At 45.8% G+C, this 26,913-nt stretch overlaps 1 long non-coding RNA gene across 1 annotated transcript; it reads right to left on the bottom strand.

The window, feature by feature from the left end:
- LOC138811182 (uncharacterized) lies at positions 1-25,988 on the bottom strand. The gene is made up of 3 exons (XR_011367331.1): positions 25,698-25,988; positions 20,561-20,716; positions 1-1,179 (listed from the first exon to the last, which is right to left on the bottom strand). It is a non-coding gene; the product is annotated as an uncharacterized lncRNA (long non-coding RNA).
- Positions 25,989-26,913: the final 925 nt, after the last annotated feature.

Here is a 26,913-nt window from a genome sequence, read left to right on the forward strand (position 1 = left end):
TAGAGAAGAGGGTTTACAAAAAATGGTGTTCAGTAGACAGAAGTGGAGGAAAAGTCCTGGAAACATTTTATTAAGAATTAGGAGACAAAACCTATAGATTCAGAGGCAAGTCAATGACAGACTGGTGGGAAGTTAGGGGGCAGAGGGTCTGCAGGTCTGGAGTCCCAGGCACTGAGCACAGGGGCAGGAAGGCAGGACATCATGTCTAGGGGCATGGGCCAAGATGGACACTGCAGTCCAGAGTGAAACTGCTCTAGGCCTCCCTGAGAAGGCAAGGAGAGGAGTCTATTCTACACAGCTCTCCACCACATGGAAAACATGCGTGTGAGCAGCTCAGGCAGCCAAAGCCATGTCCCACCCCACTTGAGATGGAGGACTGCTGGGGATCTATGGAGGACTCTTCCAAATGCAGCCCCGAAGGCCAGCACGGCAGCTGCATCCCAGCCAGGGTGCCCTGCTAAGCCTTTTCCATAAGAGCTATTGGTCCATTTGGCTGTCCTCAATGTATTACTCGGTATGTATTGATAGCACAATTGTCAGCCCAGCAAACATTTCCCATTTTAATAGTTCACATGAGATGCTTCATTATTGATCTTACAGCACTAAATAAAAATCCTTTGTCAAGGGAACATGAAATGGCTTTTAATGGACACAGCCAAATACCTGCTACTAGTTATGGGAAGAAAAATAATCAACCTGATAGAGGAGATTTGGCTTGGGGATTTTCTGGCCTTTTGGTGACACTGGATATTCCTTCCCCAGCCGACCATCCAAAGGCTGACTCTCAGTGAGAGGAGAAAGAGGAGCCATTGGCCCGAACTTTGCAATGTGCAGGTGGAATGTTTTCTATGCCTCATCTTCCATAGGTCCCCCCACCTCCGTTACAGCCCCAAATGCATGATTCTATCCCCAATAAAAGCAGCTAGGCACTGCAGACATTAACTGTTAGTGGATGGTTCCAGGATAGATCTGTTAATCTGTTAGTGGATGGTTCCAGGATAGATCCTTCCACTCCTTGGGTTTAGAGCTCTGAGTCCCTATCTCTGTTGTCCTCTTGATTTGATCAACTGGTGCATTAGGACTGCAACCAGACATCTCTGCCATCCCTTTATGTCATCTTCTTCATCTGGGAAGCATGAATAGGGTCCAAAGGCTCCTGGGTTGAAAGCTTGCTGCCATCTGGAGATGAGAGAAATGATTGGGTCATAGAGGTTCTGATTCCACCTATGGGCTCATCCACCAGACATCATAGCTGAATGAACTGTCAGGAGGCAGGGCCTTGATAAGTGATTGGATTGTGAGGGCTCTGACTCTACCAATGGGTTCATCCATCCAGGATGTCACAGCTGGGTGGGATCTGGCTCCTACTTGAAAGACAGGGATCAGGAGGCTCACAATTTAAAGCTAGCTCAGATACACACACACACACACAATTGCAATCAATAAGCAGGTTGTAGTGGCAGCTATGCATGTGGGAGTATCATACAAATAGGAAGTTCACACCAGCCCTGGCAACATGAGACCCTATTTCAAAAGTAAACACCCCATCCTTAACCTAAGCAGTAAGAACTGGGACATGGCTCAAGTAGAGCATCTGCTGAGCAGGCGAGGCCCTGTTCAAATCCTAGTACCACCACAATATAATAATAATAACTTAAGGTACCCTTGGAAAGTCTTGATCGATGTATGTTCTTCCTGGACATCTCCCCTGGGCTCCTCACTGAGGATAGGGGACAGCTTGATTTTTTGAGAAGGGATTAAGAGTTGTGCGATCTCCCTGGCCTTACTAACAAAAGACACTGAGCAGATAAATTTTACAGCAATCAATCTCATCATTAACAAGTGGTAGCCATTTTATCTCCATGATAAATCTCATCATTATAAATTGTTTCTACTCCTTATGGAGCTGTTGAGTCATAACTCAGAGCTGAGGCTACATGTGGGACTTACATAGGGCAACAACGGTCCTGGCACCTTATTTCCAAATGGAAGAAACCTGCCAAGGACTCTGGAACTTTACAAATGCAAATAGACCCCCTGAGGCAGGAGAGATGCAGAAACAAGGAAATCGTATCATTTTTAATGAATATTAAAAGTGTCAAACTCAGAAATCAGAAGAAAAAGTAGTTAGTACCCTTCTACCAACTCCATTAAGATGTCAAAACACAGCCAGGGCACCTGTGACTCACACCTGTAATCCCAGCTACTCAGCAGGCTTTAATATGAGGATCACGGTTTGAAGCCAGCCCAGGCAGGAAAGTCCATGAGACACTTATCTCTAATTAACCACCAAAAAGCTGAAAGTAGAACTGTGCCTCAAGTGGTAGAGCATCATCCTTGACCAAATGAAAAAAAAATAACTAAGGGGCAGCACCCAGGCCTTGTGTTCAAGCACCAGGACTGGCACAAAGAAGGAGGAAGAAGAGGAAGAGGACAAAGAGCAGGAGAAGGGAGGTGAGGAGGAGGAGGAAAGCTCCAGTGACTGAGGGATCCTGTATAGTTCAGACCAGAGGCAGGCTCAGCTGACTCCCTGACAGAAGGATGTTTCAGACTTTTATAAGTAGCCCAGACTGTCCTAGAACTCTTGATCTTCCTGCCTCAGCCTTGCAAGTGCTAGGATTTCTGGTGAGTGCTATCAAGCACAGACCTGCCTCCCCCCCCCTCTTCCTCAGGATGGGTCACCATAAGCAGTGAGACAGGCTGAGCCCATTCTAGCACCATCAGCAAGCGGCTCCGTGAGCTCCCAGGGAGGAGAAAGGATAAAGTATGAAGGTCACTTTGGACCCTGGATCTCCCAAGGTCACACACTGCTTAAACCAGAGTCAGGGCCCCCCAACCACAGCACCAGGAGCCCCACATTCCATAGGGCCACTAGTTCCTCTGAGCCAAATAAAGACATGTAGCGAAGGGCAGAAAAGGGATGTCTGTGTCAGGTAATGGATAATGACAGCTCTTCTGTATGTCTTCGGCCATCTTTGGAGAGAGATGTTTGCTTTAGGTTCAACAGAAAGAATCAGGGCGGGAGGAGAGGAGGCAAGCAGAGGCAAAGCAGGGCCTGGTCACCAGTACGTTCAGAACTGGCCAAAGGTGGCTTCAGAAGTGGACTGACAGTTCGTGGTCTTAGGAGAGGTCAGGTGGTGATCCATGGTCTCAAGAGGGGTCAGGTGATGAGCAGCTGCACCTGGCTCTTCGGATGTGAGGAGCCAGGGCCCTGCTGGTCATTGTGAAGGATGATGCCTACCAACTGCCATGGCCACGGTGCTCCAGAATCTATACCCACTGTCACTCCATGGCCACACTCTCCTAACTCCTGACACACTGCCATGGGTCAGTCAGAGCACTTCTGATTCCCCAAAAGGTGACCATCTTCCTTGATAGCTGTTTGCGGCCATGGGCTCTGACCACCAAGCTCACCCCAGTCTCAGCCCCCCTGTGTGACCCTGGTTCCCATCACCAACCCCTGCACATGGAGTTTCTTCTGGGCAGAGCTCACCCCTTCTCCCCGGGCAGTGGCTCCGAGGACCCCATCCGGGCACAATGGATACACTAAGCAGACACTGAAATGCATGGGCTGGTTTTCCACAGACCTCATTTATCCTAATGGAGCACTAATAACCATGTTTTAAATGTGAATACTGTACTATGTGTCTCCATTAGCTTGCTGTGAGCAGCGAGCAAATGAAGGACAGGATTTCAGGGCATAGAAGGATGGGGAGTAGAGGAAGAAGGAAGCCCCCTGGTGGGGGAGGGAGAGTCTCAAGAGAGCAACTTGGAAAATTCCTGGGTTTCATTACTCTAACCTCGGGGCCTCAAGGACCTCCTGTCCTTACAGGAACTGCCAGTCTCAGCAAGTTCTCCAGCTGCTGTTTCTTGAAAGTGCATCTTAATACCAAAAATGTCCCTTAGCAGGGCTAAGAACAAAGAGGTCTCCAGGGGCCCATTCACTCACCCGCTGGCTTGGGGCTGGGGGGGCGGGGAGGGTGCTGTTTCATCTCTGCTATTGCATTAAAGCAGGTAGAAAAGAAAACGGTGGCAAAGAGTGGGCCTCTGTTCTAACTGTGTGTGTGTATATGATTGCTCCCCACCCCATCACCCCAAGCAAAGCTTCATTACTTAGTGGGGATAAAAAAAAAAAAAGCTAGATCAACCTAAAAATAGTCAATAATTACTTTGCAAATGGTTTCAGAGAGCAATTATGCCATTAGTCCAAGTGCCTTTGACTTCAACGAGTTCTCTCAGGCTCTCCACACTGGGAAAGGAGGCTCCAGAGGAGCATAAATGAGTGGCAGGAGACCACAGCATGACTGCCATCCCTACGTACATACACAGGGGCACAACATCCTGCAGAATCCCCCATGGGAAGGAGACCAGCAGTGGCTCCAAGTGACAGCCCAGTAGGGGTCTCAGCCCCTGGGAATATCTGGCCACAGGACAAAGAAGGTGCCATAGGTGCCCTGCCCCCAACACAACTCTTCCATCATCCAGTAACTGGTCTTGGCTGTTCCCACAAACTGAAGCTCAAATACGCACATATATATGTGTATATATATACATAAATATGTATATGGCACATACATATATATGTAGATATATATGCATATATCCTGTAATTTTGCAATTCCAGCCACTAGGGTGGTGGAGTTAGGAATTTGGCTCTCCTGAGACATAGACAGACACTGACACTGCTCACTGCCCCCAGAGCTCGGCACATGTGGCAGGATGGGAGGGATCCAAGCAGATGTTCACCCCCTGCATCATGGGCAGGGAGTTTGTTACATGGAGTACCAACTGTTGAATGTTGGGTGCTACAATCATAGTATCTATTTATGTGGTAATCTCCAATCATGCATCTACCTAATCAGTGCAAATAAGGTGGCACAACCACACTACCTTGGCTACTAAGATGGGAGCCTATCACCACCAATCCATCCACCCACCCATTGATTGGTTTGGGCTAGCTGTCCTCTGGAAACCAGTGTTTTACACCCCAGATCCAAACCACAAGAGCTCCACTCCAAATAAAGGGACACGGTGAGGGGCATGTAAAGGACAATTCTTCCATGGTGGCGATGGGGTGGAAAACAGCTTGGGCACATCATCAGCTATTTTTGGTGTACAGACATTTGCCTTCAGTTAAATAAGGAGACTTTGGCTGGGAATGTGGCTTAGTGGTAGGGTGCTTGCCTAGCATGCATGAAGCCCTGGGCTTGATTCCTCAGCACCACATACACAGAAAAAAACAAAAGCAGTGCTGTGGCTCAAGTTATAGTACACTAGCAAAAGAAGCTCCAGGACAGTGCCCAGGCCCTGAGTTCAAGCCCCAAGACTGGCAAAAAATAAAAAATAAGGAGACTTGAGGACAAAGGTATGCCAAGTTAAAATGGCCACCAGTCCCTGTGTGGCCTAGGTGGTGATCATTCTGGTCCTTGTTTCTGGTGGATTCTGGAGAGGCATGATGGCTGTCTCAGCTGGTCAGGATGAGCATATCCTGTGTCCTGTGGGGTGATCTGTCCTGAGGAGCTCTGCTGGCCCTCAGTGGTGGCTTCATCCCTTGTCAAATTATCAATTTGTCTGGTCCTTCCTGAACCCTAAAGTGATTGCAAAGCAATGGCTGGAAAAATGGTTCAGAGCAGAGACACATACAACATGAGTTAGAGGTATGAGACTCTGCCCCCACTTTTAGTTCATTTGTGGGCCCAACAAAAGTGGCTTTGAAGCAACTGTCACTTGATGCACAATGAGAATTAGTCATTTTTCTTTTTTCTTTTTGGCTGGTCCTTGGGCTTGAACTCAGAGCCTGGGTGCTATCCCTTCACTTTTTTTGCTCAAGGTTAGTGTTCTACCACCTGAGCCACAGCTTCACTTCTGGCTTTTAGGTGGTTATTTGGAGATAAGAACTTCATGGATTTACTTGCCCAGGATGGCTTCGAACTTCGATCCTCAGATCTCAGCCTCCTGCATAGCTAGGATTACAGGGCACCAGGGCGAGCAGAATCACACACACACACATACATATACATACACACACACACACACACACACACACACACACACATTTAAATGGGCTTGTCTGAAATGTTTTGCGGGCCATACTGAGGTTGTACTTAGGGCCTCATGCCACACCCAAGCTCTCTTCACTCCAATTATCTTTGAGATGGGGTCTCAACCAATCAGCTGGCCTGTCATAGTCAGTGGCCCAGGCCATGCAGGCCACTTCCCAAACTCCTGAAAACCTCCTTTAACCCTCCACGGACACCATCTGAGGGCTTCCTATACCGAAGAAACTGATCCTTTCTCTCTCAGCTGCACATTTGAGTGATCAAGCTGAGCAGGACTCAACTTCCCACAGCTCCATGGAAGGCAGCCTGGGAGACTACTTCCCACCAGTGGCCTCAGAGGGGCCCTGAAGCAGCAATGCCCTTCTGGCCACACCCCCACACAAACCCCTCTGAGAATGTCTCTTTCCCCTCCCTGTCAAAATCCTCCTGGGGCTTGACAGGAAAACCCTCCAGGGGCTTGACTTGTCAGTGTGAGCTATAATCCCAGGCAGGCCTGGAGTCTAAGCTAAATTGCTCGTGCCACTGTGATGATGAACTCATTCTGCAGGGAATTGGAAATCAATTTTTGTCATCATCCAACAGAGTTCCTTTATCAAGCAGTTCCTGATAATGCAACCGACAAGGAGCTGAAGGGAAACATGGAAATGGGGGGAGGGGCGGGAGGAAACAAGCCTCCGTGTGTGTACATGTGTGTGCATGAACTGTGTGTTTGTGTCTGTGCACATGTGTATATGGATGTATATATGCTCATGTGCATGTGTGCATGCTTGTGTGTGCATACATGTGTTTGCGTGTGCTTGCATGTTGTATGTGTGTATCCCAAAACACACCCTGATCCAATGCTATCCCATGTGCTCCTCATTCTCCCATCTGTAACATAACACCTGAGGCAATTGGCCTACAGGATGAAAGGTTTCTTTTTGTTCTGGCCCACTTGGCCCTGTTGCTTTGGGTTGTGGAGGGGTAGAACACCTGGTGGAGATCACCAGGTGGGGCAAAATGGCTTCACCCCCACTGGAGACAGACAGAGGAAAAGCAGGGCCAGGCCCCTAACAGCCCCTGCCCGGCCAAGTTTCAATGACCTCACTTCCTCCCTGTGGACCACGCCCCCATTAGCCTTCCTTCTCTAGGCCACACCCCTATGGCCTTACTTTCTTCTCTAGACCCCAATGCTCTTACTTCCTCCCTCTAGGCCACGACTCAAATGCATGGGGTCTCTAGGCCACTTTTCCAATACCATCACTTCCGCCTCTAGGCCGTGCCTCTTACAGGTTCCACTGCCTGCCCATGGTGTGGGGCTGCTGGCCAAGCTGTCAGCCCTGGGCCTTTTCGGGACTGGGACTCAGTCCTTGCCCATACTCCCCAAGGGGCACCTGAGTCTTGTGGCCCACGCCCAGCCCACCGCAGAGCTGGTGTCTGGAAGCCAGCTGGGCTGCCTTGGCAAGCATCTACGCCCCATGCCCCACTGCTCCTGGGAAGCGGGGCAGGGCCGGACGCCAACTGTCTGGGCCCATATCATTTCAACTACCAGCTGAGAACCCTGAAGCCCAAGGCCAAGACATCAGCCAGGGTCAGCCAGGCTAGGAGCTGCAGGGACAGTGCCCAGGCGCTGAGTTCAAGCCTCAGGACTCGTCCCCATCCCTCTGTGCCCACAACTAATCTTCCCTAAGGTTCATTAGCTGCTGCACTTGTTACACAATCCTGTAGAACTGTGCTCATAGTAGGTCTGCAAGGAATATCCATGACTCAATAAAGAAGAGACCAGGCTGCAAAAATAAAAAATAGCAATACACACAGGGCCAGGGCCAGCCTTGGCTGTTCCACCCACACACCCACACCCACACACCCACCTACCCACACACACACCCACACCCACACCCACACCCACCCACACACACACACACACGCACACGCACACGCACACGCACGGCTAAGCCTTCCAGCCTCCTGAAGCAAAATCTGTAACCCAATAATGTCAGCCCCAACAGGGGGGATGAATTTGATCCAGGAAAAATACCATCCCTGGCAACCCTGAAGAATATTAAGGTCTTAACAGCCCGCGGTTTAGAATTGTCTTGAAAGGCAAGCTGGAAATAATTACACACCTGTTACTCAAAACTCAGCAGTAAAAAGGAATTTACATGAGTGCATAAATTACCTTCCCAGCGATATAAATTAGGATTTGAGTGCAGGCTGAGATTTCCCAGGATGTCAAGCAGCTGGGGCCCATCCCCCAGGCACCAGAGGACCTCAGCTGAGGGGGGATCTAAAGGCCACTGTCACCAGCCCTGCTGGAAGGTTCCATGGCTCCACAGACCACCCTTGGAGAGGAGTGCTGGCCCCGAAAGTCCAGCCTGAGCTTGGCAGAGAACAAAGCAGTCTTCTTCCCTCTCCTCCAGTCTCCCTTGGACAGAGATTCCCCCAGGGTTTTTTACAGCTCTATGTTCACATTATCTACACTTCCCTTACGGATGCTGGGGACTGTTTCCTGTGGTTCGAGCTACCATGATGATACATGAGGTGGGCTGGTTTAGAAGACATGGAAGTTTCTTTCTCCAGCATTCAAGGTCAAGGGCAAACTTGCTGCACCAGGCCATGGCAGAAGATGCCAGATCAGAGAGCAGGACCTAGGTGAACCTCAACCTCAGGAGCCCTCCTGCCATACCTGACCAACTCTGTTCCATTAATCCACACCACAGACCCACTCTCCTCACTTGGGATTCAGTTCCCACCTTCAAACCTCAGCCATGACACCAACTGCCACTGGTCTGACTCGTGGCAAGCATGGACCAAGCAGTTTGGAATCCCAGACTGTCTTTGCAGGAGCTTTGGAGTCTGCAGAGGCATTTCCACTGGCCCTCCTTGGGTCTGCAGGAAGCATTCCCATTGGTCCTCCTTGGGTCTGCAGGAGAAATGCCCATTGGCCCTCCATGGGTGAACAAGAGGTATTCCCATTGGCCCACCTTGGGTCTGCAGAGGCATTCTTATTGGCTCCTCTTGGGCACACACCCACCTCCTGGACCACTCTTTTTATTGTTTGTTTGTTTATGTGGTGCTGAGGAATGGAACCCAGGGCTCATGCAGGCTAGGCAAGTACTCTACCACTGAGCCACCTTCCCAGTCCCCAATCACTCTTGAGAGGGGCTGGAGTGCTGTGATTGGCTGGGCTTAGGTCACATGCCCCTCACTGGTGATGCTGGTGACGGGAAGAATGGTTTTGTGCCACCACAAAGGTGAAGAAAGGGGACAGGACAACACCCAGAGGAAATGGGGCTGGGCCTGAGGCAATGGTGAAGCCAGGTGTTCGGGGCATCAGTGAAGAAGGCAGCACAGGCCTCTACCCTGTGGCTGGGTCCTTCCCCCTGCCATGGCCACAACCTGGGGCCTGCCTGGTCTGAGGCAGCCAGTCTCTCTCCCAGGGAGCCTGGTGAGTCAGAGAGTAGCCCTGAGCTTGGGCAGGGGGTTTGACCTTCAGCAGATCCTCAGGATGCCCCGGGACAGAGCCACTTGGAAGGCCATCCAGGTAAGCCCAAGGCCCTGTATGCATTGCCAGTGGAAGGGCAGACCGTGGTGTGAACTTCCTGGGAAGCTCTGCACAGAGCTGGGGGCCTGTGAGCTGGGTCCAAAGGGGCAGACTGGACGTCTTAGTAGGGGTTACTTACAGAGCAGGAGACAGCTATGAGCCCCTAGCCTGTACCACCCAGAGAGTCATCACGAGGACCCTGGAAGACAGACACACATATACTACTACCCCTAAATTCTCCTGTGACTCTGTCTTTAACAGAATCTAGGTCAGAGCACCACCTAGTGTCAAGCCCGCAGAGTAGCTGCAGGTGGAATATGGGATGGCCTGCTTGCTGTCACCCAGGATCCAGCCAAGGGAAGGAGGTCTTGTGTGCTGCAGTTCACCTGGTCCAACAGCTAAGTAATGACTTGCTACAAGATGGTGTTACTCCAACTCCAGCAAGGACAGGACCTATACACCTAGAGATCAGTGCTGTGACCTGGAGCTCAGCACTCCTCATGGATAAACAAACCCCTAAGGGTTCACCTAGCCTCACAGAACAACCTCTCTGGGAAGAGAAGGCTGGATGGTGAATCCAAATTCAGAGGTGCAAGATAAGCAGAGCTTAGTTAAGGTCATGCCAAGGACATGACTGCAGTGAGTCTAGATTCCTTCCTGAAACCCATCTGCAAAAGGGGAGAGGGGCTGAGCACATCAGGGCACACCTGTCATCCCATTTACAGAGAAGACATAGGTAGAAGGATCTCAGTCGGAGGCTGACACTGGGCAAAATTGCAAGGACTTTCTGAAAAAGTATCTATAGCAGCTGGGCACTGGTGGTTCAAGCTTTTCATTCTAGCCAATCAGGAAGCTGAGATCTGAGGATCACGTTTCAAAGCCAGCCCGGGCAGGAAAGTCCGTGAGCTCTTAACTCCAATGAAACAACAGGAAGCCAGAAGTGGTGCTGTAGCTCAAGTGGTAGAGTGCTCACCTTGAGCTGAATAGCTGAAGGACAATCCCCACGCCCAGAGTTCAAGCCCCACAACTGACCAAAAAAAAAAAAAAAACTTAATTAAAACTGTTGCTGGTGTGCCAGTGCTTCCTGCCACCATCCCCAGACTTCACCCCACCAGTCCCTAGAGAGATACCAATTATCTCCCCGGAGGATGTGAAGTGTTCAACACGCTCTCTCCTAAATGACACGAATCTTTAACATATTATACCTAAAAAATAAATTCATATAGCACTTTTCTGAGAAAAAGAAATGCTCCAAGTTTGGATGGATGGATGGATGGATGGATGGATTGTGGACAGATGGAGGATGAATTGATGCATGAACGGATGGTAAAGAGGAGGATAAGGGATGGAGGGTAGAAAGATGGATGATAGATGAATTGAGTGGGTGAATGGATGGATGGGTGGATTGTGGATGGATGAGCATGGATGATAGATGGATAGATTGGGTGGGTGGATGGATGATGTGTAGATATTGGATGGGTGAATGGATTATGGATGACTGATGAGTAAATGGGATTGGATTAATGATGGATGGATGGGTGGATGGACAGATGGTGGAGAGATGGATGAGGGATGGATGGGTAGATAGATGGATGATGGATGGATGAATTGACGGGTGGTAGATGGAAATATATTTGGTCTTTGCTCCTTTTAGCACAGAACTTCAAAAATCTTCTTTAAGAAGATATTAAAGTGAATCATGTTTTGATGGTGAGATTCTTACTAAGCCATCTTGACAGGATTCTTGCTATATCTGGGTGATGTAAGGATGAGCAAACCACCTGGAGAGACTTCAGAAAAGCCCCTAAACTTTGGTGCCATTGGGTTATTATGGGGGAGCACTGCCACCTAGTGTCCAAAGAGGTGAAGAGCAGGAGCCTGAAGAGACCATGAAATGGTCAAAGCAGGGTGGTGGCCCCACCAAAAAATCTAATGATACACTTCTTGCCATGTTGTGTGTGTGTGTGTGTGTGTGTGTGTGTGTGTGTGTGTGTGTGTGTGTGTGTGTGTGTGTGTGTGTGTGTGTGTGTGTGTGTGTGTGTGTGTGTGTGTGTGTGTGTGTGTGTGTGTGTGTGTGTGTGTGTGTGTGTGTTCTGAGCCATGAATTCAGGGCATGGGTGCTGTTCCTGAGCTTTTGTGTTCAAGACTAGTGCTCTACCACTCAGTCCACAGCTCCACTTTCAGCTTCTTTGGGTGGCTAATTGCAGAAGAGTCTCACAGACCTTCCTGCCCAGGCTGGCTTTGAAAAGTGATCCTCAGATCTCAGCATCCTGAGTAGCAAGGATGACAGAAATGAACCTTGCTTTTGCCACCTTTTAATATTTGCAATTGGTTACATTTTTTATTTACTTTGTTAATTTAGAGGTGATATACAGTGGGATTACATTTACATTCACCAGGTAATAAATACATTTCCTTACATAGAGTATCATCTGTTTCCCTCATCCTCTCCCATTCCCTCTCTTCTATCTGCACCCACGAGTTGCATAGTTGGCTTTCATCCATGTTTAGTACACTCCACTGCCACACTTTTTCACCCTTTTCCCTCAGATTCTATGCCCTCCCCTCCCTTTCCACAGATGTTCATGTGAATACACTATCTATAAGGTAAAGAACACAGAGTCATCATATAAATAAAAAAACTAAGAAAAAAGATAGTTATTTCCATATCTTTGGAGTTCATTTCAGTATGTGTATTATATAAATAAAAAGAGGTGCTTGGGTATTTGAGACTAATAGATTATAGGAGAATTATTTCATAGTCTATGAGATCTGGTTCTATTAAATATTGACCCATGTATCTTACAATAAATATATATTTTAAAAATGACCCATGGCAGCTTTAGAATGTCCTTGTTTGTGATCATTTAGGTAAATGCCCAAAAGTGGGATTGCTGGGTCATAGGGAAGTTCTATGTGGAATCTTTTGAGGAACCTCCATACTGCTTTCCAAAGTGGTTGAACAAGTTTACACCAGACACCAGACCAACAATGCAGTAAGGTTCCCTTCTGTCCACATCCCTCCAGCATCTGTTGTTATTAAAGTTCCTGATTATAGCCATTTTAACTGGGGTGAGGTAGACGAGCAGAAAAGATCAGAAAAGTTGATGTTATGCAAAATGACTCCAAGATAAGGATTCAAATGTTTTTTTTTTTCTTTTCTTGGGATTGTTACATAAGATGAGTTCTTTATTGCTTTGTACGTCCCTCCCCCACAGTATAACCCCTGCTTTCACTCTATTTGATGTTGGTATAATTTGTGAAGAGGAAAGGAAAAAACAAATCATTTAACTCTGGATACAGGAGGACCCACTGCTACAATGATATGTACAAGTCGTTATGTTGAAAAATGAACTTTACAACTTTGGCTGGTGTGGGGGGAGGGGGAGTGGGGGTGTGGGGGTAAGTAGGGATGGGAAGGGGAAAAAGGAGGAGGCAACAATTCTTGATAAGAAATGTACTCGTTACCCTGCCCATGTAATTGTAACCCCTCTGTACAGCATTTTCACAATAATTTTAAAAATGACCCATGGTTTGCCTCATTTGTAAGAACTACAATATGTCTATGATATTCTGTAACAAGCTCTCAATACCCCAAATTGCTAAGTGCATAGGACCACATATAATGAAACATAACAACATGAACTCCAGGAATCAGAAAGAAGAGGCTCTTTTCATATCTTGTATGTAGTTATTATTTTTTTCCTCTTATAGTTTTCTGTACCTTGTGTCTTTTATATAAATTTATTCATTCTTTGGAAAAGAAAGGGAATCACAGAAAAAGCAGGACAAAGGATGAAGTAATGCAACATTAATACTCACTTGGCACTAAGTTGGAAATGAACCTTACAACTGTGGGGAAGGGGACTAGGGATGGGTAACATGGAGAAATAGGGATGGGTTAACACTATTTAAAAACAAATGTATCCATTACCTTACTTATGTAAGTGTATACCCCAGATCATCATCTTTTCAATAAAGATAAAAAATTTAAAAAATGTTTTCCTAAAAAGTCAATTCAGCCAAAGGACACTGGATGGAATCTGCACAAGTTAAAGTAACAAGATTATTGCATGCCAAATTCAGTGCCAGAGTTCTTTTTTTGGGGGGGGGTCCGGTCGTGGGGCCTGAACTCTGGGCCTGGGCGCTGTCCCTCAGCTCTTCAGCTCAAGGCTAGCACTCTACCACTTGAGCCACAGCACCCCTTCCGGCTTTTTTCTTTTTGAGTATGTGGTGCTGAGGAATCGAACCCAGGGCCTCGGGCATGCAAGGCAAGCGCTCTACCACTGAGCCACCTTCCCAGCCCTCAGTGCCAGAGTTCTAACAGGCACTAAGTATCCTGGTGCCAGTGGCTCACACCTTTAATCCTAGCTACTCAGGAAGCTAAAATCTGAGGATCACCATTCAAAGTCAGCCTGAGCAGGAAAGTCCATGAGACTCTTATCTCCCAAAAAACACCAGAAAATGGGAAGTGGCACTGTGGCTCAAGTGGCAGAGCCCTACCCTTGAGCTGAAGAGTTTGGGTCAATGAGGCCCAGAGTTCAAGCCCCACCACTGACAAAAAGAAAAAAAAAAAGAAAACTGGTACTAAATAAATACTAGAGCCCCTAATTCCTTTGAGGTCCTTTGATACCCTCTTGTTACATGCGATCTTTGGGGAATGATACTGTTTTCCAAAACAGTGGCTCATGGGTCATCGGAATCAAAATCATATGAAAAGCTTGTAAAATGAACATTGTCTCAGTCCCAGACAAGAGATGCATTTGTCTGTATCTAGAGAAATAACCTCTCTGTAACAGTCTGGATCTTAGACTCCCTCTGCGTTCCATTACTTCTGGTTGGAGCTGTACTGCAAAAGATGCTACTCGCTGAGCAAGCCATTAAGAACAGTGTCTTCAAATTCACACATTATGGCTGTCCTCATGAGCTACACTCATATGACTGAGATTTCAGAGGCCAGAGAATGACTAAGATACAAAAGCAAAAACTTTTGGCAGGAAAAACTCATAAATACACAAAGTCCTCTACAGACAGACAACAGGAAAAGCTGGAAGTGGGAATACTGGGTAAGGCCTTGGTCCTTACACACCTTACACAAGAGACCAACACAAAACTGAGGCTAGGAAGCACTGCTCTGACAGTTCAAATCAGCAGTTTACAAGAAGTGGCACTGTGGCTCAAGTAGTAGATTGCTAGCCTTGCACAGGACAAGCTGAGGGACAGCGCCCATGCCCAGAGTTCAAGCCACATGATCGCCAAAGAAAAAAAATCCTCTGTTTACTCACACAAAATGAGATGCTACTTTTTTTTTTTTTTTTTGTGGCTCAAGCGGTAGAGTGCTTGCTTTGAGCTGAAGAGTTGAAGGACAGTGCCCAGGCCCAGAGTTCAAGCGCCACAACCAACAACAACAACAACAAAAAAGAAGAAGACCACTGAGGTTAAAAGTCGATATAGAAGCCCAGCAATGGTGGCTCACACCTTATATAATCCTAGCTACTCAGGAGGCTGAGATCTGAGGATCACAGTTCAAAGCCAGCCCGAGCAGGTAAATCCGTGAGACTCTTATCTCCAATAAACCACTAGAAAACAGGAAGTGGTGCTGTGGCTCAAGTGGTAGAGCTTTTGCCTTGTGCTGAAGAGCACAGGGACAGCTCTCAAGCCCAGAGTTCAAGCCCCATGACCAAACAAAAAAAATCTATAGAAAGAATTATCAAATGTGATTATAGACCAGGCACTGATGGCTCACACCTATAATCCTAGCTACTTAGGAGGCTGAGATCTTAGGATCATGTTCAAAGTTAGCCCAGGCATAAAAGTCCCCAGGAGACTTTTATCTCCAATTAACCACTCAAAAGCCAAAAGTGGCACCTTGTTAAAGTGGTAGAGGACTAGCTTTGAGGCAAAGAGCTCAACGACAGCACCTAGGCCCTGAGTTCAAACCCCACTACCAAATAATTATAATAATAATAATAATAACCATAACCTAAATTGCTAACAAAAAGCAATATTGCTTTACAAACACTCATCTGAGCCAGGCACCGGTGGTTCACTTCTGTAGTCCTAACTACGTAGGAGCCTGAGGTCTGATAATAATAGTTCAAAGCAAGCCCCACAAGGAAGGTCTCTGAGATGCTTATCTCCAATTAACCACCTAAAAACTAGAAGTGAAACTCTGCCTCAAAGTGGTAGAGTACTGGCCTTGAACAAAAAAGCTCAGGAACAGTTCCCAGGTCCTGAGTTCAAGACATGACCAATGACCAATGGAAAAAGAAAAGAAAAGAAAGCACGAGAGACAGAAGGGTAGGGAGGAAGGGAGGGAGTCAGGAAGGGAGGGAGGGAAGGAGAGAGGGAGGGAGGGAGGGAAGGAAGGGAAGAAGGAAGAAGGAAGGGAGGGAGGGTGGGAGGGAAGAAGGGAGGGAGGGAGGGAGGGAGGGAGGGAGGGAGGGAGAAAAATCTCATCTAAGCATTTTAAACATATAAATTTAATCTTCTTTCTTTGCCAGTTCTAGGACTTGAACTCAGGGCATGTGCACTGTCGCTGAGCTTCTTTTGCTCAAGGATAATACTCTATCACATGAACCACAGTACGACTTCTGGCTTTTTCGTTTATATGGTACCTGCTGAGGGATCAAACCTAGGGCTTCATGCATGGTAGGCAAACACTCAACCATTAAGCCACAGTCCCAGCCTCATAAATTCAATCTTTTTAACGCTGCTAGATAGATACCTGTTAGAGAGATACCATTATGACCCTGATTTACAAATCAGGAAAATAAGGTCATTTGCCCTACTTAACAGGACTAATATTAGACAAATTGAATTCATACTTCACAGTTTGGCTCCATGATATGTCATTTTAACCTATAATGCCTTTCTGGAAGAAAAGAAATAATTAAAGGAAATAAAAGTAGACATTCTGAAGAAAATAATTCAATGTGTGTTCAATGCTGAAAAATATCAGACAATGGAGTTGGGAGAGACCCTCCAGCCAGGTGCCAGTGACACACACTAAATCCTAGCTATTCAGGAGGTTAAGATCCAGATCATCAAGGTTTGAAGCCAGCGTGGGGAGGAAAGTCCTAGAGACAACATCTCCAAAATAGCCAGAAAAAAGCCAGTCTGGAGGCATGGCTCAAGCAGCAGAATGCCAGCCAAGCATGCATAAGGACTTGAATTCAAACCTCAGCACAGATAACAGTTCCTCTAATGAGAACTGTTTAAACTCCAAGTCTCATTCAAGCCAGGCATCCTCCCACTTAAGCTATACCATAGATGGGATCACAGATATGCACCACCATGCCAGGCTTATTGACTAAAAAGGAGTGGCACTGTGGCTCAAGTGATAGAGTGCTAGCCTTGAGATGAAGAGCTGAGGGACAGCGCCCAAGTCCAGAGTTTAGGCCCCACTACTGGACTCAAAAAAAAAAAAAAAAAAAGAATCAACTCAACAAGAGAAAGAACATGTCAACATAAAGATTGGGGGGAGGGGTATGGTCATGGGCCTTGAACTCAGGACCTAGGCATTGTCCCTGAGCTTTTTGTGCTCAAGGCTAGAACTCTACCACTTTGAGCCACAGCTCCACTTGCAGTTTTCTGGTGCCTTATTGGAGTTATCTCATGGCTTTTCCTGTCCAGGCTGGCTTCCAATCATGATCATCAGATCTCAGCCTCCCAAATTGCTAGGATCACAGGTGTGAGCCACAGGCCCCCTGCTGACATAAGAATTGTATCAAATGTTCATAGAAGTCAAAAGTGGAAACAAAGCAGAGGCCTGGTGGCTCACACCTGTAATCCTAGCTACTCAGGAGGCTGAGATTTAAGGATCGCTGTTCAAAGCCAGCCCCAGTAGGAAAGTCCATGAAACTCTTATCTCCAATAAGCCACCAGAAAACCGAAAGTGGTGCTGTAGCTCAAGTGGTAGAGCAAGCTTAAGAGTTGACGGACAGTGCTCAGGCCCAGAGTTCAAGCCCCATAATTGACAAAAAAAAAAAAAAAAGTGGAAACAACTCAAACACCTACTAACTACTGAATAGATAACCAAAATGTAGTATATCCATACCATAGAATGTTCAGCAATAAAAAGAAGTAACATTTTAGCCGGGCGCTGGTGGCTCACGCCTGTAATCCTAGCTACTCAGGAGGCTGAGATCTGAGGATCGCGGTTCAAAGCCAGCCCGGGCAGGAAAGACTGTGAGACTCCTATCTCCAATAAACCACCAGAAAACCGGAAGTGGCGCTGTAGCTCAAGTGGTAGAGCGCTCGCCTTGAGCTGAAGAGCTGAGGGACAGCGCCCAGGCCCAGAGTTCAAGCCCCATGACCGACAAAAAAAAAAAAGAAAAAAAAGAAGTAACATTTTGATACAGGCTACAACATGATAAAGCTCAAGAATATGTCCAGTGAAAGAAGACAAATACTACATATTCCATGATATGAATTAGAATCTGTTAAAAGACAAATGTATATGTTACTGGTAGTTTAAATAATTTTTTTTCAAATTCTAGAATTATGAAGAATACTGTAGCCACTAATAATATGAAAGATTTCTAGTCATTTTCCCTTTCCTAACTAAAAAAGAATGAAACTAATGTGAACTATTGTACCATTAATATATTAATACTTTTGTAGGAAAAAGTCTGGACAAATATTTCCCAAAATATTATTGGCAGTAAACTCTAAGAAGTAGGATTACATTCAAACATGTATACCATCTAGATCTATCCTTGCCAAATTAAGTATGAGAAAAGACTATCCCCTCCCAACCCTCATGATGCTTCTGCAGTTTGTATCTGCCATTACTGTGGTTTAAACTCAGGGCCTTTCAGCATCCCTCAGCAATCTCCTCCTCACACTGGTAATATATTACTTGAGCCATACCTCTGCTTCCAGCTTTTTGCTGGTTAACTGGGCGGGGTAGGGGGAGGTTGGGAAGGTATGGGAAGGGGAAACAAAGGAGGAGGCTACAATGCTTGATAAGAAATGTACTCATTGCCGGGCGCTGGTGGCTCACGCCTGTAATCCTAGCTAGTCAGGAGGCTGAGATCTGAGGATCGAGGTTCAAAGCCAGCCCTTGCAGGAGAGACTGTGAGACTCTTATCTCCAATAAACCACCAAAAAACCGGAAGTGGCACTGTAGCTCAAGTGGTAGAGCGCTCGCCTTGAGGTGAAGAGCTGAGGGACAGCGCCCAGGCCCAGAGTTCAAGCCCCATGACCGACAAAAAAATAAAAAGAAATGTACTTATTATCTTGCCCATGTAATTGTAATTCCTCTATACAGTGTTTACAGAATAAATTTAAAACAAATAAAGAATATAAATAAATAAACGTCTCATGGATTTGACTTCCCAAGCTGACTCTGAACCACATTTATCAGATCTCAGCCTCTTGAGTAGCTAAGATAATAGACATTAGCCACTTGCACCTGGCTTGTAGAATATCTTTTTTAAAAGATTTTATTTATTTATTTATTTATTTGTTTGTTTGTTTGTTTGTTTGTTTGTTTGTTTTCGGTCATGGGCCTGAACTCTGGGCCTGGGCCCTGTCCCTGAGCTCTTCAGTTCAAAGCTAGCACTTTACCATTTGAGCCCCAGCGCCACTTCTGGCTTTTTCTGCTTATGTGGTGCTGAGGAATCGAACCCAGGGCCTCATGAATGCAAGGCAAGCAATATACTGCTTAGCCACCTTCCCAGGCCCTAGAATATCTTTTAAATAAATTATTTTGAAAACAGAATTAAATATACAGAATATAATCCCCAATTATTTTAGATTTAGCAGAATTTTTCTGTTATGTGACTATAAAAGTTCTACATAGCCAGGTGCCAGTGGCTCACGCCTGTAATCCTAGCTACTCAGGAGGCTGAGATCTGAGAATCCACGGTTCAAATCCAGTGCAGACAAGAAAGTCCATGACACTCTTATCTCCAATTAACCACCAAAAAAACAGAAGTGGTGCTGTGGTTCAAGTGGTGGAGCACTAGTCTTGAGCTGAAGAGCTGAGCGACAGCGCCCAGGCCCAGAGTTCAAAGTCCCACGACTGACAAAAAAAAGTTCTACATATATAGGTTCAATTTCTGTACTTACCTTTTTTAAAACTATATTTAATAGAAAGTTAAATTCTCCTCAAGGGCCCAGTTTTGTAATACCTTAGAATACTGTACTCCACCTACCATAGGTGAATGAACTAAAATTAATCACCTTACTCAAAGGTATAAAGGAATCTATGATACAAAAAAGATGAAGCAAGCTGGGCGCTGATGGCTCACACCTGTAATCCTTGCTATTCAGGAGGCTGAGATCTGAGGATCTCGGTTCAAAGCCAGCCAAGCAGGAAAGTCCATGAGACTCTTACCTCCAATAAACCTCCAGAAAACTAGAAGTGGTGCTGTGGCTCAAGTGGTAGAGCATTAGCCTTGAGCTGAAGAGGTGAGGGACAGCACCCAGGCCCAGAGTTCAAGCCCCATGACCAACAGAAAAAAAAATCTCATTCTACCTTCAAATGATGCAATTAAATGCATCTTCTCAAAATGTAAACTGAGAGATAAAGTACAAGAGCAATTAACAGTAGAGCTAAAACTAAAAGAATGCTTAAGCAGAAGCAATTAGGGCTACTGAGATGAACAAGAGAAATTAGAATCACAGACATTATGGCAAAATAAAATAATGGCCAAACCCAAGTGGAAATAAGCAGAGACACAAGTAAAAGATTTAGAGTAATGGAAAAGAAGAACCAAAGCTCTAGTCTCAGGACAAACTTCACATACACAGAGTTAATAAAGTTCACAAAGAAGCATAATAATCCCTATAGAATCTCTGGACCCAGAGCTATGTTTATAAGCCATCATCCTGTTTGCTCCATTTCAAGATATTTTTACTTCCTTTATGCTTCCATCAAAATTCTTCCAATTAGCTCTGACAGTCACAATTACTTGTTCCTTGCAACGAATAGCATTTTTCAACTAAAAAAAAGAGACTGGAGGCTTACCTTTGAGTATCACCAGTGGCACTATTTGAAGAGTTTACACTCATGGTAAGTCTTGCAACTCCTTAAAAATACCCCACTGTTTCTTAATGATATAGTTCTTTATTGGCGATTGAAATTGTTCAAGATGTCTGTGTTACAGGTTAGGTGGACTAAAGTCTGTTAATATAATAAACAATACAACAGCAAGTTTATATTTGAATCCTGAAAGAACTGATTATTTTTCTTTGGATCTATAGGCTGGTTGCTAATTTTTTTTAAATTATTGTATAACAAACAAGGGATTTTTTATTTTTTTTTATTTATTTTTTTTTTGGTCCGGTCGTGGGGACTGAACTCTGGGCCTGGACACTGTCCCTCAGCTTTTTCAGCTCAAGGCTAGCGCTCTACCACCTGAGCCACAGCACCACTTCCAGCTTTTTACTTTTTGCTTATGTGGGGCTGAGGAATCGAACCCAGGGCCTCATGTATGCAAGGCAAGCGCTCTACCACTGAGCCACCTTCCCAGCCCCACAAGGGATTTTTTCAAAGAAGGGTTTATTTTTATAAAGCAGCAGGCACTGGTGGCTCACACCTGTAATCCTAGCTAATCAGGAGGCTGAGATCTGAAGATAAAAATTCAAAGCCATCCTGGGCAACAAAGTCCATGTGACTTTTTTTTTGGTCGTGGGGCCTGAATTCTGGGCCTGGGCGCTGTCCCTCAGCTCTTCAGCTCAAAGCGAGCACCCTACTACTTGAGCCATGGCGCCACTTCTGGCTTTTTCTGCTTATGTTGTGTTGAGGAATCAAACCCAGGGCCTCATGCATGTGAGGCAAGCACTCTACCATTGAGCCAACTTCCCAGTCCCATGAGAATCTTTTATCTCCAAATAACTACCAGAAAAACTGGAAGTAGCACTGTGGCTCAAAGAGGGAGAGCACTAGCCTTGACCAAAAGAGTTCAGGGACAGCACCCAGTACCCAAGGTTAAGCCCCACAATGGACCAAAAAAAGCATTGGAAGCAAAAATGACGAAAACATTTAAAAAAAAAACCCACAAACATGATCCTTCTTGAAAGAACAGGTATTTACTTTTAATATTTTATAAGAAAAGTTATCCAAAAAATAATAATTGTGGAAAAATAATAACAAATTATGTTTGAACTTGGAAATGGAATATATAGTACCCAACTGCAGGACAGATAATTCTATTTCTTTTAAAAAAAAAAAAAAACAAGCAGCTACTCCTAATGAAGTTTTTTGTTTTGTTTTGTTGGTTCTGGTCCTGAAGCTAAAACTCAAGGCCTGAGTTTTCGGGCTCAAGGTTAGCACTCTACCACTTGACGCACAGCTGCACTTCCAGCCGTTTTAGTGGTTAATTGTAGATGAGTAACAAGTCTCCTGGCTGGATTTGAACCAAGAGAGTCAGATCTCAACCTCAGGAATTGCTAAGATTACAGGCATTAGTCACCTACTCCCTCTGCCCAACCAGATAGTTGTAAAACTATATTGCAACTGAAAAGTCCAAACCACTCCCAAATAAAAGGTCCAATGGTGATTTGTGGTTTCTTTTATTCAGCGTTCCTCAATAGAAATTAAAAAAAAAAACATGAAAAAGAAATAAAACAAAAAGGGGCTGGGAAGGTGGCTCAGTGGTAGAGCACTTGCCTTGCATGCATGAGACCCTGGGTTCTGTTCCTCAGAACCACATAAGCAAAATGAAAAAAGCTGGAAGTGGCGCTGTGGATCAAGTAGTAGAGCACTAGCCTTGAGCTAAAGAGCTGAGGGCCAGCTCTTCCAGTCGTGGGGCCTGAACTCTGGGCCTGGGCACTGTCCCTCAGCTCTTCAGCTCAAGGCTAGTGCTCTACCACTTGAGCCACAGCGCCACTTCCATCTTTTTTCATTTTGCTTATGTGGTGCTGAGAAATCGAACCCAGGGCCTCAGGGATGCAAAGCAAGTGCTCTACCACTGAGCCACCTTCCTAGCCCTAAAAATTTTTTTGAAAAGCTAACAATCCAATAAAATATACAATTTAAAATGCCCCCTTTTTTTTTTAATTCAGCAAGTCCTGGGAAAGAAAACTACAGTTATCTCTCTCGACAGGTAAACTCTCACTGATAAACAAAAATAAAAAACAAAAGCAAGAAAATTCAGCTGACACTGGTGGCTCACTGATAAGAGGACAATTAAAATTTAAAACCATCCTGGTCAGAAGTTTTTGAGACTGCATCTCAAAAAAATAATAATAAATGAAAGATTGAAATTGGGGCTATGTCCATTTTACTATATGGGCCATGTCCATTTTAATATGCTAACTGCTAATTCTGCTTCTGTAAACCTGCTTGCGCTAACACTGACTCTTCCCCTCCCAGAAATAAGTTAAAAAGTTACAAAGTCCAGATGCAGGCCGGCCCAGGGACAGGGTCTGCAAACATAGATATGTTCTTCTAACGCCCTGTTTAGAAACTCTCAGCAAGGGGGCTCAAAATAAAGACCATCTGGCGAGCCCAGCAAACTAGGGAGCCTGTAACTATGTGGACTCCCCTCCAGAGAAGCCTCCCCCCCCTTAGGGAACCAACTAGTTTTCAACAAGTGTTACAAAACTTCCTGTGCAGAGCTGAGCCAATCCTGGGGAGCCTGGGGTCTTATGCTAATCCTGTGGTTTTTGTCTTTAAAAGTGCCTGTAACCTCTGCTCGGGGCTTCCAGTCTGCCTTCGACAGGGAGACCGTTTGCGCAAACGCCTAATAAAATCCTCTTGCTTGTTGCATCTGCTGGTTTGGAGTCTTGGTTCTTGGGGTGCCCTCCCGTTGAAGAAAGCATCCCAGTGAGTCTGGGGTCTTTCAATAAAAAAAACAGCAAAAAAGGTAGGGCCAAGGCTCAAGTGGTAGAGGTCCATATATGAACAAGAAAGCTAAGTAAGAGCAACAGGCCCTGAGTTCAAGCCCAATACCAACATAGAAAAGAACAATAATGATTAACTCTCTTGATCATAGAGATATCTCTATAAAAATCTTTTTTACTAATGTGTACAAAAGGCCTTCTTCATAAATTACCTTTTAATAATATAATCTACGGTAATTTTCAAAGGCCTTCTTGCAAAAAGATAAAAGGAAGAAGGAGCCAGGTGCTGGTGGCTCACGCCTGTAATCCTAGCTACTCAGGAGGCTGAATAGTTCAAAGCCAGCCTGGTCAGGAAAGGCCATGAGACTCTTATCTCCAATAAACATACAGAAAACAAGACGTAGCGCTGTAGCTCAAGTGGTATAGTACTCGCCTTGAGGGGCAGTGCCCAAGCCCAGAGTGCAAGCCCCACAACTGACAAAAGAAAAAAAAAAGGAAGAAGGAAAGAGAACTTGTCACTTGCTTTAGCCTGCCTACTTCCTAGAAACCTCTTCTATAGGAGATACTTCAACTTATATAGAGCCAATTTACCTTACTTCAGTATTAAGGAATCTCTGGGTAAATATACTAAACAGAGAGAAAATAATTCACAGCATCCAAATATATGCAAATACTAATAAACCACGAGAACGTCTATTCACAGAAATCTAATATTCTAAGAAGACAATGGGTTTTTGTTATTAATTTTTTTTCATTTTTATCTTCTAATGATTCTACAAAAGGGTTATAGTTTTACATGTACATTTGTTTGTACACTGAGTCTTGATCAGTCACCCCTCCCATCACTCTGTACTACCAACCCACCCATCCAGCAGCCATATCAAGTTCCTGTCCTTCAGTTTTTATTACTTAACCTAGAACTCTGAAAAACATTATTCCTGATTAAGAAAGGGAACAGGTAAAACTTGAAGTGATTTGTTGAAGGGGAAAGAAATAATGAAATAATTATTGACATTTTGAACGTACAAAGACATCCTGAAGGGGCTGGGAAGGTGACTTGGCCATAGAGTGCTTGCCTCACATGCATGAGGCCCTGGGTTCGATTTCTCAGCAACACATAAACAGAAAAGGCTAGAAGTGGCATTGTGGCTCAAGTGGTAGAAAGCCCTAGCCTTGAGCTGAAGAGCTCAGGGACAGCGCACTGGCCTGGAGCTCAAGTATCATGGCCAACAAAAAGAAAAAAGAAAAAAATACATCCTGAAGACTAAAAAGAGGAACAAAATACCAGTGTGCTCTGTCTCTGCTCCCACTAAGCAAGCCTCAGAAAGGACCACTGGGGATTTAAAAAAATTATTCAAATAAAGAGACTAAGGAGAAGACACAACACAGTACCAAGAACTAAGTCTCCAGGCTGGGAAGGTGGCTCATTGGTAGAGCGCTTGCCTTGCATGCATGAGGCCCTGGGGTTCAATTCCTAAGCACCACATAAGCAGAAAACGCTGGAATTGGCTCTGTGGCTCAAGTGCTAGAGTACTAGCCTTGAGCTGAAGAGCTGAGGGACAGTGACCAGGCCTAGGGTTCATGCCCCACAACCTGAAAAAAAAAAAAAGTAAAGTCTACCACAAACACAAAATGTTCAAGAGTAATAGACTAATAAAATAGTTTGGCCTAAAAAAGTGAAATATCAGCCAAAAGGTCAAAAGGCTGACAAATGAATGACAAATGATGAGGAATGAAGGAATGAGTGAATGGCGTGGCTATGCCCCTAGGGGCTGACTGTGGGGAGGCGGAGTCCTACCTGCTCTTCTCTTCCTAGGATGCTCCTCCGAGATCTAGCTGCAGTGGGCCAGGACTGGCTGGGAAGGCTTGTCCCGGCTAACGATGGGGCCCCGCAGCGGCCCAAACCAGCCCGGGGACCCCCGTTCCCCCCACGGCTCCGCTCCACACCTCCCGTCCCAGTCGAACCCTTTACCTCTGGGGGCATTGTGGTCCAGAGGTCCTTAGACCCCAGAGGCAGCTCCCAGCCTCCGAGTAGGAGGCCCCAAATGAAAACTGTTGGAACCTGAGGGCCTCTAGGAGCCTGGAGAGGGAGGGGGAATACCCCGCCCCCAGCAGCCCCCACTTCTGGGGGCTGAGCAAAGAAGGAACTTCCCTCACACACAGCTCCTAGGACTTTCTCGGGCCTTCCAGGCTATGCCCAAGTCTCACGTCCCGCCCCCCCACCAGCCGTGGGGCCTGCCCTCTGCTCCCGCCGCCTGCCACCAGCCTCTAGCTTCCCGCTTCCCGCTGCCCAGTGCGGGCAGCTCCAGGATACGTACTCGGAGAATGCCGGGCTCTGATTGGGAGAGCTCACCCGCTTCAGCTTTGCCTTCGCCTAGACAGGCGCATGCACTGTTGCTGTGGAGGGGAAAGGAGAGGGAGGAGGCACCGATGCACCTGCACAAGGTGCGCACGGGTGATCCGGCACTAGGCTCTCCTCCTCCCCAAGCCTGCCTTCATGCTCACACTGCCTTGGCTCCGCAGGGGGTTCTCGGGTCACAGAGACTCCTGATCCTAATGGGAGCGCAGCTTCCCGCTCCTCAGCCCTTTTGCCAGCCTACTGAGTAAACATCACCGAAGCCAGAACCCAGCTCCTGCACCTTTACCCCAGCAGGCGAGCCTGGGGGCGCCCCAAACCCCACCCCAGTGCTGGGGGGGGCGCAGGACCTCCAGGGACTTCTCTGGGGGGCTGCTGCATAGGTGGCTGCATTTCTCTCGCTCTAGTCCCCTCCTCCCATCCTCTTTGTATCCCAGTTTGGGGTGGGGAGATCAAAGGGGTTGGGAGCATGCAGGTGGATTCAGTGCATCTGTTGGTGCTCCTGTTATAAATAGTGTGTAACAGATCTCGATCTCTCTCGTATACACACACCTAGATAATGTGTACAGTACTCTGATTTCTCTTGTTAGCTGCTTCACAATCTGCCGCTGCTTTGGGGAGATTGGAAAACCAAATCCTCTTTTGTTCCTTGGCTTTTGAAAGCCTATTCCCCAATGAACAATGCAAATTGGCAGGATTTTGATTAATGATTGTATGCTCCTTTCCAAAAAGGTGTTTAACACAAAAAAAGCCTTTTATGTTAAACTATTCCGTGTCGATTGTCTTCAACCTGAAAGCAAGGTGTAGGGGTCGACTTTCCCCAGCTCTCCCTCTGGAGAGGCAATGGTCATAAATGCAAATATAAGTTGAGATTAAAACCTCCTTGATTCTTGTGTCTCTGAAATCTTAATTGGTTTGAGTTTAGTCATTTAGATTTAAAAGGAAGATTGTCTGTTTCCTAATACTTTGGCTAGAAAAAGGATAATTGCTTCAAAAGAAAGAGGCTTAAGGAAAGAAAAAAGAATTAACCTGCTCCAACATTTACAAAAATAATGGAAAAATACATAAAGCTAGTAACAGTAGAGCTTTTTACAAGCTCTAAATAATATTTTGTAATTTCTTATGTAAGTTTTAATAGCATTATAAAAATGTGTAGCAAGAACAAATGGTAAATGTAC

The sequence above is a fragment of the Dipodomys merriami genome, unplaced genomic scaffold, assembly GCF_024711535.1.
Source record: "Dipodomys merriami isolate MVZ:Mamm:240054 unplaced genomic scaffold, mDipMer1.0.p SCAF_1043, whole genome shotgun sequence".
Lineage (NCBI taxonomy): Eukaryota > Metazoa > Chordata > Mammalia > Rodentia > Heteromyidae > Dipodomys > Dipodomys merriami.